The sequence below is a fragment of the Neolamprologus multifasciatus genome, chromosome 11, assembly GCF_963576455.1.
Source record: "Neolamprologus multifasciatus chromosome 11, fNeoMul1.2, whole genome shotgun sequence".
NCBI classification, from domain to species: domain Eukaryota; kingdom Metazoa; phylum Chordata; class Actinopteri; order Cichliformes; family Cichlidae; genus Neolamprologus; species Neolamprologus multifasciatus.
Window position 1 is genome coordinate 36,020,511 of NC_140449.1, and position 15,236 is coordinate 36,035,746.

Below are 15,236 nucleotides of genomic sequence, written 5' to 3' on the forward strand. Positions count from 1 at the left end.
CGAGCTCGTCATGTCTTCGTCTCTTGTTGTTGCTGTTTGACTTTGAAGAGTTTGATGTTCAGTGTGTTTACTTCCTGTGTGGCGTTCAGGCTCATTCAGCTGTGTTTCCACTTCCCTGTGTGTTTGTCCCGTGAGAGCCCGTTCTCACTCCCGAGGCGTAACATGGCGACGTTTTGTCACGTCCCAGGTCGTTCCTGAGGGACACAAAAAGGAGACCTTCGGCGTTCTTATGGTACGCGGCGGGTTATGGCTGAAATCCAGTGCAATGATGCTCCCGCGGGAATAGACGTTCCAGCCCTAAACCTAACCTTTTTCCTGACCTTAACCAGGACTTTAATGATGTTAAATAGCGTGTTTCTAAGTGATTTGAAGAAAAAGAGCGAACATGTGTAGATTGAGTCCATATGGTTCTCATATTTCCTCATTTTTCCGAGGTCATCATTTAGGAACGTGGTGGGTAGCCAAAAACGTAATATGTTGACGATTTGTCACCTAGCGTAAAATGTTACGCTTTGGGAGTGAGAACGTGTTGCCCGTGAGTCTCGGCTCTTCGTGTCTCAGGTTGTCTTCATGTTCCTGTTCAGGCTGTGTTCATGTCACAGCTTTAGTTTCTCCCGTTCACCTTGATTTAGTTTTTTGCTATCAGCCTAATAAACGGCTCACTTTGTGTTACACCTCAGTTTTCTCTGTCCTGTGTCTGCTTTTGGGTCCACAAACACCCGAAACCCATAACACACAGACTACATCTGAGAGGATCTGAGAATGTAAACATAAAACCATCCAGGAAGATCTGAACGAGAAATAAGAAAACACCAGTCAAAATACCACAATGCCAAATATAAAACTCTCTTTCGGGGCTCCAGGAAGTCCGAGCTCAGGTTTCTGATATGATTTTATTTTTAAATGTCATTGATCAGCCTTAATGCACATCCAGATGTGTTCAAGCTGAAACATTCTGCCTTGCGGCCTCGGGGCGCTGCGAGGGAGGCAGATGGGGTCTGTGGCTCATGTTTCACTTTAACCTGATTCATTGATGAGAATTCCCGTCTTGGATTTTTCTTGCAGGGAAGAAAAACCTCCCCCAGTGAACAAGTGCGCTCCACTTCTTCAGAAAGTCTTTTTGTTTCTCGAGCAGATGTTGGGGGGAGTCTCATTCTCGTCACTGACTGTTATCAGCACCACAAACTAGTTTCCTGTCATGGGGGCTCCAAGGAAAAGGCCTGTACAGTATGCAGGGTCTGTTCCTCTGAAGAAGGCGGGACTTTCCTGGAGAAGCACATCATGAGCTGATCAACCATCAAAGCTGTAAGCTGGTTCATCTGAACATAGGTACACATGTTGTATCATCCTCTGAAGAGCCCACCGGTGTGTGTCCTCTGAAACAACACAGAGAAAAAACCAAGTATGTAGAAGCTCCAGGAAGAAAACAGGAAGCAGGTTTCCTGCAGAACAACATGTAAACAGACCAATCAGGTGTCTTTAGTTATAAATTGCACTCACATGAGCAATCACTTCTCCCCCACTGCAGGCTGGTGGGAGGAGTGGAGACGGCAGGAAGGCGTTTCCTACAGAACAAGTTACAGCTCCCTATATGGCTTCACACTCGTGTGCTGTGTGCGTGGAGGGCACGGACGCAGAGCGCCACATCTGTAAGTGACTCTCCTGTGCATGGGCAGGATGGCTGCAGCGATTTATCTGGGAAAGAGCAGATAGTGAAGGGCTTTGATTCAGAGGCTGATGCTCATGCAGCTTCTCTGTTTTCATTGGTTCAGAAACAGTTTTAACCTGTGAATTCATTTATGTCAGTTTTAACATGAATGTTGTGTCAGACAGCAGAAAGGTGACGCTTAGCTATGAATGTTTCCTTTAAAGGAGGACAAGTGTGGGGAAATCATTCATTCCTATTACTGATTATTATTCATGCAAAGACTAACAGGAGCTGATGATTTAAAGTACTTTGTTTGCATTTCGTCTGTGAGGTAAATGAGTCTATGGAGGCTTTTTAATGCACAAAGTTTTTTTCCTGCAGCAGTTTTTGTGATGATTGTTTGATTTTTAGTCAGAGACAGTCGTTCAGATGTTTTACTTTGTGGTTCATCACTGAGACGCGATGAGGTGCAGGTTTTGTGGTTTTATTACCTGCTGTTTGTAGAGTCTTTGTTAGCTCAGCCTGTGGTGCTGCAGTGTGACTGTGGCTTCATCTGAATACTGCTGAAATGTCTCAAATGCTCTAACATCCAAAATCTAAAGAGCTTTTTCATTTCAAGCAGAAACTGTTTGGCAACGACATCAGTTTAGTTTTTATCAAACTCAGAGTCAACTTTTCACATTTCAGGTTATAAAATCATCGCTCAGTCCATCAGCTGTTAGCTTTTACTGCATGGGACCCATATGGAAAAGAAACAGTAAAAACATATATGATTTACTCATGAAAGTGAAACTTTCTCATTACTTTCATATATATTTTTAGTAAGTATCCAAAACATACAAGTTTCATTATATAATTTTTCAAGGGATCTTATGTGTTTTCACTCTTCTGTGCTTTTCATACAAGTTTCATACAAGACAGAAACTTTATATGATTTATATCTTTTCCATATGGGGAAAGTTTGCTGGAGGCTCGGGTGGAGTCAGAGCCAGAATGCATGGACGATGAATACTTTCTGATTAGGGCTGGTGTCCTCACCGATTTCTATCATCGAGTCGATTCAGTGTGAAAAACTCTGTTTATCAGCACGTATCCATGTATAAGACACAGCTGACGCTGAGACTCCATCAGAGGTGTGAGCATCACCGCAGACGTCTTTGTGTCAAACTGAGGATCAAACATGAAGCAGGTTTTCCTGTTCTGGCTTTTTATAGCAGAGAAGCTTCAAAATCTTCTGCAGTCGATCAAAAACTGAAGCAAACCGTGAATCAACACGTGAAGCTGATGCTGCTGAAGGGAAGCAGAGTCACAGAGGTTTGATCACAGCTGAGCGATCAGTCTAAACGTCTTCAGTTTGAACAGAGACGAGGCTTTGCTGTCAGAGGCCGACAGCGGTGAGCGCAGCAGCAGAGCGCAGCGGCGAGCGTGAGCAGCAGCAGACGCAGATTTGATGGTAAACTGGTGTCTGAGTGCACTGAGGGAGAGGGAGCTGTGCAGGAAGTAAAACAGCCAAAGTCAAAGAGAATTCATGACGACGTTTCTCAAACGTGAAGTTTGAGCTTCTTTCTGGTCAGAGACGAAACCTGCAGAATCTGAGTGTTTCAGCCCCGACGGCGCGTCTGTGGACGACCCGCGCTCTGTGGACGACCCGCGCTCTGTGGACGACCCGCGCTCTGTGGACGACCCGCGCTCTGTGGACGACCCGCGCTCTGTGGACGATCCACGCTCTGTGTTTCTGCTCTCATCTCCTGGTTGAGCTGATTCTGGAGTTTCTGATAAATTACATTTATATTTAAATCCAGGATTTAATGACTCGAGATCACTTTATTCAGACTAAAATCGATTTGTTTTTGAACACAACCTTATTTCTGATCGATTCCTGTTTCAAACATCCTGAACTTATCACTGGGATGAAGACGCTAAAAATAGATTTCTGAGAAAACAACATTTGCACGTTTTATGAGATTTTTATTATTTAAAAGGAAAACACATCAGTTAAAATATTTAAACATGTTGTGACCGTCTGTTACAGACAAACACAAATTATAAAATGAAAACATTTCTTATCGTTCTGTGTTATTTCAGTGACCTTCATTTGGCTCCCCTGACATGAGCTCATGTGAATATTGCCAAGACCACCAAGATCGCACTGAAGTTTGTTTGGTTTTTAATTTGTTGATCAAAGTTTGTGGGTCCTCCTCTCAACCAGGAGTCATGAAATCCATCCCAGCATTAATCTGAGGATTATTCTGGGGAAGGAGACAAACACAAGTCTTTGAGTAACATCGAGCTCAATGTGCTGAAAAACACCAGAAACAGACAAAGTTCAGATAATCCAATAATAATGAAACAAATGTGTTGGAGAGGAAGTCAGAGGCTGAGGATGGCCGTGCGAGTCTCGACGCGTGCCGAGGCTCTGCCTCGCGGGGATGCAGACATTCATGGACGCTGTGGGATCTCAAAGCTCTGCTAACTGCTGTGAATGTAAAAGCTTCGAGTTGAAACTGTGCTGTGTGGTTAATGTGTTCGTATCTGTAGACTAATATTTAAAACGGGACAAATGGCGCTGATGAAAGCTGACATCTGTAAAACAAAGATTAGTTTCTCTGCAGGTTTGTGTTTTTGTCACTGTTGAACTTCCATCCTCTCCATCTGCAGCTGGTTTCCATTTCAGTCTGTGGACGGTGCTTAAAAAGCATTTCATCATATAGGAGCTGAATGTGTCTGCAATGACGTCAGTGAGGTCCCCTCAGCTCCAGGAGAACATTCCAGAATCAGCTCTTTCTCGATGCTCTCAGCCTCTTCTGAAAGAGCAGCAGACCCGTTTCCTGTTAGTGAGCCTGCAGATTTTATTTATGCAAGTATGCAAATTTGCATTAATATGGGCGTGGCCTCTGAGTGACGTTTTATTTGGATGTGACTGTAAGTGTCGCTAATTATTCCTGTGATGCTTCAGCAGAGCAGCAGACGTGCAGCGTCCACCTGTGGAGCTGTGAGAGTTTAAGAAAGCTTTTATTCTGAAAACTGAGGGTGAGGGTTCCCACTTTTTTCCACTCCCAGTTAGTTTATGACACTGATCTGACAACCACACCCACAACAATGGACACGCCCACTGTCGACTGCAGCCATGTATGACCTGCTCATTTTATGGCTTAGATCCCCTCCTGTGTGTGCCTGTGTGTGTCTGGGTGTGTGTGTGTGTCTTTGTGTGTGTCTTTGTGTGTCTGTGTCTGTCTGTCTGTCTGTCTGTGTGTGTGTCTGTGTGTGTGTGTGTGTGTCTGTGTGTGTGTGTCTGTGTGTGTCTGTCTGTCTGTCTGTCTCTGTGTGTGTGTGTGTGTGTGTGTGTGTGTGTGTGTAGACTGTTGGGCCTTTTTTGGTCAGAGTTTACATTTCTAAATGTAAAGTCATTAGCAGGGAGAGTTTGTGAAGGCAGGGACCAATCAGATCATGAGATTAGAATCAGACCCCTTCTCCTGTGTGTGTGTGTGTGTGTGTGTGTGTGTGTGTGTGTGTGTCTGCTCTCATCTCGGTGAGCTGTGATAAGCAGCACAAATCCAGAAATTCCTCCACAAACAGTGACGTCGCCTCTGCAGAACGCTCCAATCTGAGCTGAACAGCTTGGGTTTAAGGACAGCTTGCCTCCCGTCAGACGACCTGTGTGGTCACTAACAGCACAAAGTGGAGGCAGAGTTCTGGATTTAAAATAATGATATAATTTAACATGATATGGTGATATTTACATTGATGCATGTGTTTGATAGTAAAACGAGACCTGGACGGGGAGCGGGTGGTTTAGCTGTTTTAGCTCCTCAGTTTGTCAGCTGGTCATGATTCACTGCATCATAATCCATGAGACACGATGTGAGGCACATTCACTGTCTCACTAAAGAAACACAATCATACTTGTGCGTGTAATCATCCCACTTGGAGGGATTATGAAGTGGGAGTAATAGACATAGTTGAGTCTGTCCAACTTTCATTGTTTTATTCTGGGAAACATGAACCCAGCAGCCGCCGCCGCCGCCAGGGTCTTATAATGTTTTAGTTTTGGCACATGAACAGAAACAGTGAGCGAGTTTCTTCCTGGAGGACATGGACCTTTGGAGTCTTTTTAACATCTGCTGATGTTCTGAGTAGAGATGGACCGATCCGATATTACGTATCGGTATCGGTCCGATACTGACCCAAATTACTGGATCAGATATCGGAGAGAAATAAAAAATGTAATCGATCCATTAAATATCAAAAAAGCTCCTCACAAAACTTGCTACACGGCGTTACTCGGATCATAACCGTAGCACATGGCAGCAGTGTGGTCACGTGACAGAGCAGCTGTGTGTATTTGTAGCGTCGCTACCAAACCAGCATTTCATCTCCGAGGAAGTTTTCCCAGAGAGAAGTAAAGCAAGTGTGTAAGTTCATCTCTGAATGTCTGTAAAGCGTTCCAGCGTTAAGCTTAACAACCGATATATGGAGACTGCCTCTCTCTCTCTCTCTCTCTCTCTCTCTCTCCTGCTGCTACTTCAATCATAAACTGATCAATGATCAGCTGATCGTCTCTCTTCTTTGTTTTTGGCCCACTTTGCACCAGAAAGAGGAAACCAGCAGCTGAACAACAACAGCAGCACGTTTAAGCTTGATCAGCTGTTGTTAGAATTTATTTAATATTATTTCTACACCAGGATCTTTTTCTACAGCTGACGTAACTGTGCAGGGGCGGAGCTAGCAAAGTTTAGCCAGGGGGGCCGATAGGGCAAGAACAGGGAAAAGGGGGCACAAAGACATACTTTTCTTTCTTATTCTCATTTAAAATGTCTAGTTTTTAATAAATAATTATCTGAATCTTACAATCAAAGTTTTAATCTGATGTAAAATATATAGAAGTCCATTACTGTATATAGTAACTGTTAAGTCTAATATACCCTAGTAAGCTATAGTACTTTTTCATTTGGGTACCATCTGTGCAGTCTGCAGTTCTGTTGAAGGAAGATGTTGAATCTATTTAATTATTCATGAAAAATAATTTATTTCTGTGCATTTTTTTCCACTGCATCAAATTAAAGTTGATTACGTCGATTAAGCATCATGAGGTGGGGGTGGGGGGGGAGTTCCCTATTTATTTTGCTGGGAGTTTGCAACCCTATTAGTTAGGCTGTTTAATATTTCTGTTAAGTCCTCTTTAAAATACCAGAACAGGGAGGATGGAGCAGGTTTAAGTTTATTAGATTGATCAGTTTTGCTGAACTATGAAATATTTTGGGTGCAGTGTCTTTTTTACATACAGGTATAACAGAATAGCTTTAGTGTTGTTGTTTATTTAAACTTCAGTATGAACTTATACAAAATGCAACAAGATATTAAAAAAACGTTTTATTGATTAAAAAACACTATATCAGATTCATATCGGTATCGGACATAAAAAAGTGGTATCGTGATCTCTAGTTCTGAGCTGAAACTTGTGCATCAGGCCTGTGTTATATTCACAGAGCATCAGCTGATGCACGGACATACAGACATGTTGTGTTCTTTAATTTTCTGCTGCTTTAAATAATTAGAATCTAAAAAAAGCTCCAGGTACAAACTCAGCGACCGTTCGAGAGGCACTGATGACAGTTTGTCCTGTCAGCCAATCTGTGATTGGATGAAACAAGCAGACTGAGTTTGCGCCTCACTGTAAGAAAGGAGCACACATCGAGATGCCAAATTAGGAAAGACCTCGTCGTCCCGGCAGTCGCCTGAGAGCAGAGGAGCCGAGCAGGTGTGATGTTGAGTGTGTTTAGGCGAAGCGGAGACGTCCCTGCAAACACGCCTCCGCTCACATCTGATTTATTTTTTCCTGTTTATCTGCTCTCGGGCAGGACGCTCGCCTCGCAGCAGGAAGTGCCTTTGGTTTTGTGTATTTTCTGTGTACACATGTGAGACTGATGGATCAGCAGCAGCTTTGGAAGCAAAAACTGAAAAGTGGTTGTGCAGTGCCCCGTCTGATGGATTCATCCTCACATAAATGGAAATCTCATCAGTGCGTCATAATCTGTACTTTGATTCTAGGACTCAGCAGCTTTGCATGATTAGCTGTCCAAAATGAGCCTTCTTTATCTCACACTGGGCTACAGCTGTTCTCACCTTTCTTCTGATTGGCTGCCCCTGAAAAACAGAGGGCTTGAGGTGGGTGTGGCTTCTGTGCCATGAAACAGATGAAATGAAAGCAGAATGAAAGCTGAGCTTTGGCCTCACTGGGATTACTGCTCATGCTCTGAGCTCAGTGTTGGAAACAGTCATGTTTAATATGAACGTCCACCACTGGCTAAAGAGACAAAGTGGACCTAGTGTGCTTTTCATGATTTCTTGTCATATACCAGCATCGAATGTCAGAGCTCCACGTCTACTCAAATGCCTCTTTCCTTGAGAGTAATATTCTCTATAATCACGTGTTTCTGTGACCACGTCATCAGGATGTAGTCTGTTCTCCCGAGATGATCTTCAGTGAATGCTTCTGCATGAATCAGTTTGTTCATCCTGGCTCCGCCCCTTCACCACAGCTAACATCTGCATCACATCAACGCAGCCTTCAGATTCGGTGACTGATAAATGACACTTCAGGTTGTACGCGCTACTTCCAACCCCCTGTTCTGTTTTCATAACAGCTGATCACATCACACTCTTTAAACCACCAAAAATCCAACATGGCCCCCGTGTGGCCCCTGTAGTGGCCCCTGTGTGACCCCTGTGTGGCCCCTGTACTGGCCCCTGTGTGCCCCTGTGTGGCCCCTGTGTGCCCCTGTGTGGCCCCTGTGTGGCCCCTGTGTGGCCCCTGTGTGCCCCTGTGTGGCCCCTGTGTGGCCCCTGTGTGGCCCCTGTGTGGCCCCTGTACTGGCCCCTGTGTGGCCCCTGTGTGACCCCTGTGTGGCCCCTGTGTGGCCCCTGTGTGGCCCCTGTACTGGCGTGTCCAAAGATCAGCACATTCCCGTTTGAGAGGAGGCGGGGCTGATGACAAAATGAAAGCAATGTGGGACCATTGTTGTTCTTCAGTTTTTTTTCTTTGTTCATATTTTTATTTCCATTGGTTACGTTTGGAGACCAGGGCTGTGGTTTTGGTTAACACGAACGCGTTTCAGTATTCACCACAAAAACTGTAATGACGCAGTCTGGCATCATAAACTGTCCTTAGCACAACAGGAAACAGGAAAGTCCTTTTGAGAGTTTGCACACTTCATGTAAAACATGAATCAATTCTTTCCTTTAGAACATGAAAGAACTTCACTCTGAGCCTCCTACAGTATCTACTGTATCTACCTCTACAGTTTCTGTGCTGTTACTAGAACAACAGACACGTGACACTGTCTGTACTTTAAGGTGACCGAGGAAAGGGTGCTGGCACTTCAAAGAAACCTCAGAGTCGAGCACATCAAGACGAGGAAACCAAACGCTGTTTTGTTTCTGATTTGTTTGCCTTACAATCTGAACATTTGTAGCTTCCCACACATGTAAATTAGCAATGGTTTCCTATGACAGAACATGCACTTCAAACAGGGCAGCACCAGTGACAGCAGATGCAACATCAGTCTGATACAGCATAAAAGGTGGTTTGCAGCTGTGCAGCAACTGTACGCAGGGAAAAGCAGCTTTGATGTAACATCCAGCAAACATCTTTCAAACTGAATCCAACGAAATCCATCAGCTGATGACATCTGGAAACGAGATCAGCTGATCTCACAGCTTTGTCTGAAGTTACACGTTAGATGTCCCTTTGACCAAAGCAGAAACCAAATCTGAAGTCAAGCTGTTACCTGCATGATGGAAATGTGTAGACACAGCTCTGCGTGCAGCTGCAGCGCCTCATTGAACAGATGTCTAAACAAAACGAGGTTAATTAGATAAACCCAGAGTTCCTCCTGCGAGTGAGCGTTTGGCGTATCGAGGCAGCGTTACGGGTGAAGCTGCTGGTTGCTGATGCTGACTCTTCTTTGTTTTTGTGATCCAGGATCATCAGAGTCTCCTGACCACCTGTCATCCAGCTGAAGTGAGCCAAGCGCCGACTCTCTGCCAGGTAGTGATTCATGTTTAAAATCCTGCTTAAACGTTTAAAAAAGAAGAAAAGTAACTTACCGAACTGTAAAAATGTAAAAATTATATTTTCTAATTTCTGGCTGTGGCTCAGGTGGCGGAGCAGGTCAGCCACTCATCAGAAGGTCGGTGGTTTGATCCCAGGCTGCCTCCTGATACAAATACAGGCCATAGTCTCGTCACTTCTATCGTTTTGTGTTCATAAACATGTGACAACTGTTTGGTTTCTCCTTGCACCTCGCAGCTGATTCACTGTACACATACACTGAGCACCTGAAATAAGCTGTGAAACCTTCAGTGTTTAATTAACATTTCATCACAGACGCTCGAATCTTTGTTCTTCTTCTTTGGTGCTTTAATCTCGCCTCAGAGGGATTCGCCTCCTCCACTGCTGCGGTGACGTTTGTTGGTTTGGGAGCTCATCGTGGCGTTTTATCGGTGGCTGAAGCTGATGTTGGGTCGTCTCTGATCCTCTGTGGTTTTCATCTGTTGTTGCTTAGTTTAAGTTGTGACAGGAAGTAATTACATAATTAGCTTTAGCTCCGGCTTTCTCCAGGATGTTACTGCAACAAATCCATAATGAGGAGTTTCCTGCAGATAACTATCGGTTTTAGTTCTGAGCCCTTCGAGTTTGCTGTTTGATTTTCTCTCACACTGGGAACATTGTCCTTAAATTCTCCCTCTGATGTTTGCTTAGCATTGCGAGCATTTTTATTTTCATGGGAGCTTTGACCAAGAATGCAAACAAACAAGTCAAAAGGGGTTTGCTGACATTAAAAAGTGCTGAAAGAGCTGCTCCAGTGTTCAAAAGGAAAACATCAATCTGAAAAGTCAGTTTCCCAATGAAGAGCTCTGTCTCTGTAGCTCCTCATCACATGTCCGTGTTCATGTGGTCCTAGATTAGAACCAGGCCCGCGTGGGTCTGTGGACGGTCTTGCAGTCCTCCCCGGCAACAGAAATTTAATTTCCGGTGAAATGCCTGTAAAACACAAAAATCAAATGATACTTCAGCACTTTCATGTTTTTACTGCCTGGGACAAACACACGCATTTTAAATACTAACCATTCGCCCTGAAATCCGCTGCTATGGCCCTGCATCGATATCCACACCAGCCGCCTGATTCAGATCTTTGTCTTAGTGTTTACGTCTAAACTTAAAACGCACAAAGCAAAGTTGAAAACCAGCAGGGAGCTCAGAGTGATCGCCACAGCGACTCTACAAACAGGAACAGGTAGAAACGGAGGCTGCGGCCTGACTGCTCATCGCTCAGGCTCTGGCTGCGGGCTCGGGTCTGCATGCGCTCAGCTCTAACACCAGTCTGGGTTCTTGGCTAGCTTAGCGTTAGCATGCTGTCTGTGCAGACACTTGCAAAGACCAAAGCTGTGTTAGCACCTTCTGTCCAATTTTACTGTCACACTCTTGTCCTGTTGTGCAATAACAATAAAAGTAACGTCCACATCTCCGCTCCTCAAAGGCTGTATTGCTGTAGTGCTCCATTTTCTCCCCTCCAGGTGATTGCACAGGAAGAAAAATGTCACGGTGCGACCCAGTACCAAGACATTTTAGTTTTATTTTGTTGATTATTGTGTTTTTTCTCCATGTTTCCTGTTTTATTTTGAAGGAGTCTTGTGTTCTTTGTTCAATGTATTTAGTTTCACTTCCCCTGTCCTGTCATTAGGTCAGTTTCCTGTTACTAACATAATCACTTCCTGGTTTTGAACCACCTTCAGCCCAGACTCCTGCTGCTGTCTCTGGCTGCACCGACCTGATGTTTGAGCCAGTTTATGTCCTCGGTGCATTAACAATACTCCGTAATTTATGTTGTTTGTTTTCAGTGGCGACTACCATTATCAGATTTTAGCCCCGCTGAGAATTCTGGGAAACCACAAATATTTTTAAGTAACAGAGCTTTGGTTGGTTTCCTAACTCTGAACGAAAACATGCTGAGGGATTTTAGTTTTATGGAGTTCTCATCTTTGGACCCTCACTGCCCTCTTTTCAGGCTCCATTAACATTTGTTCAGCTTTAGAGGCACTTTCAGTAAATTAAGCTAATGCGGGACGCCTCATCAGAGCTGCCAGACATGAGGGGGGATTTTTTTAATGATTAGAGAGAGTATGAGCATGCAGCGTTTAAAGCGTGGAAGTACTGACCTTACTTTGAGTTTGATTCCATAAAAAGTGACAAAAACATTAGTGTCCGTTGTGCGTGGGAAGAAAACTTCTTTTTACAGCGAAAAAACCCCTAAACTTCCGAGCAAGCACCGAGTAGCTTGCTCGGAAGTGTCCAAATGTTAATTTGGACATGCTGGATTTGCTGTGTACTTTCCCCGATTGCTATTAATGCAAACTGAGCAGAAATCCTCTGACGCAGTTACATTTTAAATCCCTAATTAATAATTAATTTAATAATTAAATTTTTGCTTGATGCATAAAGTTAAAAGATTAAAACTAATAAAAAAAGTTGCAGAAAAAGTAGAATTGAGCTGAAAGATCTATCACTTTATCACCTATTCAGGTTGTAAATCGTGTTTTTAAAAAGTAACTAAGTAATTAATTACTTTTGAAAATAAGTAATCAGCAAAGTAACGGGATTTTTGCGAAAGTAATAAGTAATTAGTTACTGATTACGTTTTTTCAATTAACTTGACCAACACTGTTTGTGAGTCAAAGCCACTTTAGTAAAAGCAGAGAACTGAAATGAGCTGAAATGAGCTGAAATGAGCTGACGAGGCGAACAAATAACAAATGAATGGCACGTTTTTCTCCTCGGCTCTTTTTGAAGTGGTGAAATTTTCCCTTATAATTAAAATCTGATTTAGCAAACTGGTGCATCTGAGTTTGTACTTTTAAAATATCCTGAAGTTAACTGGTTGGCTCCAGTTTGACTGGTAAGAGAAATTGGCACAGATCTGCATTTCCAGCGAAAAGCAACAGAAGGGCTGGATTTGCTCTCATTGGTCAGAATAACCAGCCCCTGGAGTTTGTAGCCATGGAAACGCTGGCTTTCCCTGCGTGAACAAACACGCTGACATGTTTCCATGCTGAGTGAAGAACCTGAACAAGGACTGAAACCAGTATGACAGATCTGTGTGACAAACCTCTAATAACTGATGTAAACCTCAGTGGTAGATATAAGAGCGGGCAGGGATTTGCATTTCAGAGAAAAAGATGTTGTTTCACACTGAAAATGGTCCTTGGAACAGAAAAAAGACTCTTTGCTTTCCAACCAAACTTTGACTTTTTTAAATGTCTCAGAGTGTCTGACCAGTTTAGCCTGACCAGTTCAGCCTGACCAGTTCAGCCTGACCAGTTTAGCCTCCTCAGAGTTAGAACAAACACAAAACGATGAACGGTGGACTCGAAGGCTCGCACACTCGCAGCGCTTTGAAGACGTTTCTTGGTCGGACCTGCCTGAAGTAATTTTTCTCACCACATGAGTTCAGAGAAAAACTGCAACGATTTCTTGGAAGTCCATATTTTTCTACGTTGTAAGTGAGTTAATGAGCTGCCGAGTGGCTGAAACATCTGGATCGTTTCACAGGTCTCCAAAGTCCTGAACAAACCCGTCATATCCATCTTCTAGCTGCCTCGGTTGTTTCATTGTTCTATTCAAAGAGTGGGTTTAAAAACTAAGCCGATGCAGTTTCATCATCGGTGCTTTTCCTTGAACTTCTGCTGCTGAACGTCTGCTGGTGCTGAAGGTTTAAACTCCCATCAGCTGCTGAAAGCAGAGCTGAGGCTGCTTTCTGTCAGAGTTGCTCCAAACTTTGGTTTCTATACATCAGAATAACAAATTCCTGGGTTTAGATTATCCAGAACACAAACATCTGGCTTTCAAACACTTCTTCAATCAGGGAGGGAAGTGCATCATCCCCCCACGGGCCCCCGGGGCGCCTGGGTGTCCTGTGTTTGGCAGAGGCTTTACATCATGCAGCTTCAAGCTGTGCATTCTTCACTCTAAACATTAAAACTGCAGAGACTCAGACTGTTTGCATGTTTTTCTTTTTGAAGGTTTACGCCTTCTTCACGTAAACTTTCACGTCTTCTCAGCCCACCCACCTGCTGGTTGGTGCAAATGTTCCCTGATGGAGACATGCTCAAAAAAACCACATCAGATCATTGAACAGCCAAAAGTATGTGGACATCCTGTCTATGCTCTAACTGTTCTCCTGCTGAGGGCGTCTGCAGGGATTTCTTCCCACCAGCTCCACGCGTCTGCATACTGACATCATTGAGTCCACTGATCATTTTCTTGGTTGCACTTTACTTTGGAGGGCTGCTCAGGTATTGACCCCCCAAGGATGATTAGTGACTCATTCTAGACATTTTTCATTTTTCATTTTTATTCTTCTGTATGAACATCACTGTTTGATTTACTACTGGTCCATCCCTTGGCTCTTACTTTGAAACCTCAGTCACTGCTGCCTGTTTCCCCACTGGCTTCCTTGGTGCTGTCCTGGTGCTCCTCAGCATCATTTCCTCTGGTAATTTCTCCTTCCACCTCCTCCATGTTGGCTTGCAGTTGGTGCTGCTCTGAAAGTGCTGTAACTAAGTTTAAGAATATAATCCAGCCACTGTTATCATCGTCAATGCCCTGTACCAACACAGAGCAGAGCAGCTATCTGAACGCTACCCCAACAGAGGTCGATTATCTTGTTAATAATTTCACCTCCTCACTACGTACGACTCTGGATACTGTAGCTCCAGTGAAAACTAAGGTCTCTAATCAGAAGTACCTGACCCCGTGGTATAATTCTCAAACACGTAGCCTAAAGCAGATGACTCGTAATCTGGAGAGGAAATGGCGTGTCACAAATTTAGAGGATCATCATTTAGCCTGGAGAAATAGTTTGTTGCTTTATAAGAAAGCCCTCCGCAAAGCCAGAACAGCTTACTACTCATCACTGATTGAAGAAAATAAGAACAACCCCAGGTTTCTCTTCAGCACTGTAGCCAGGCTGACAAAAAGTCAGAGCTCTGTTGAGCCAACCATCCCTTTAACGTTAACTAGTGATGACTTCATGAACTTCTTCACAGATAAAGTTTTTATCATTAGAGAAAAAATGACCAATAATCATCCCACAGATGTAATATTATCAACAGCTACTCTTAGTACCATTGATATTAAGTTAGACTCTTTTTCTCCAATCGATCTTTCTGAGTTAACTTCAATAATTACTTCCTCCAAACCATCAACGTGTCTTTTAGACCCCATTCCTACAAAACTGCTCAAAGAAGTCCTGCCATTGATTAATTCTTCGATCTTAAATATGATCAACCTATCTCTAATAATCAGCTATGTACCACAGGCCTTCAAGGTGGTAAACATGTCATGAACACAGACTCTCAGCTCTGATGAGCAGGAGAAGCCTCAGGCTGAAGTGAGACATCGTCTCTGTTCACACATGTGCTCTCAAGATGTGGATCTGTGGAGGTTGCTAATCTCCTCCAGGGTCAGTCCTAATTGCTGCTCAGTCTTTGCCTCTTCGTGCATCCTGGCAGCTGAAAACAAACAGTGATC

The 15,236-nt window shown here is 43.7% G+C and overlaps 1 protein-coding gene across 1 annotated transcript in view; it reads left to right on the forward strand.

The window, feature by feature from the left end:
• The first annotated feature begins 204 nt into the window (after nucleotides 1-204).
• The window catches only part of LOC146509225 (collagen alpha-6(VI) chain-like), a 63,020-nt gene continuing 47,988 nt past the window's right edge, over nucleotides 205-15,236 (forward strand). Inside the window, exons 1-2 of the mRNA XM_085175976.1 lie at nucleotides 205-1,649; nucleotides 9,630-9,695. The gene's annotated coding sequence lies outside the window, so the exon portion shown is untranslated. The remainder of the gene's footprint in view (nucleotides 1,650-9,629; nucleotides 9,696-15,236) is intronic.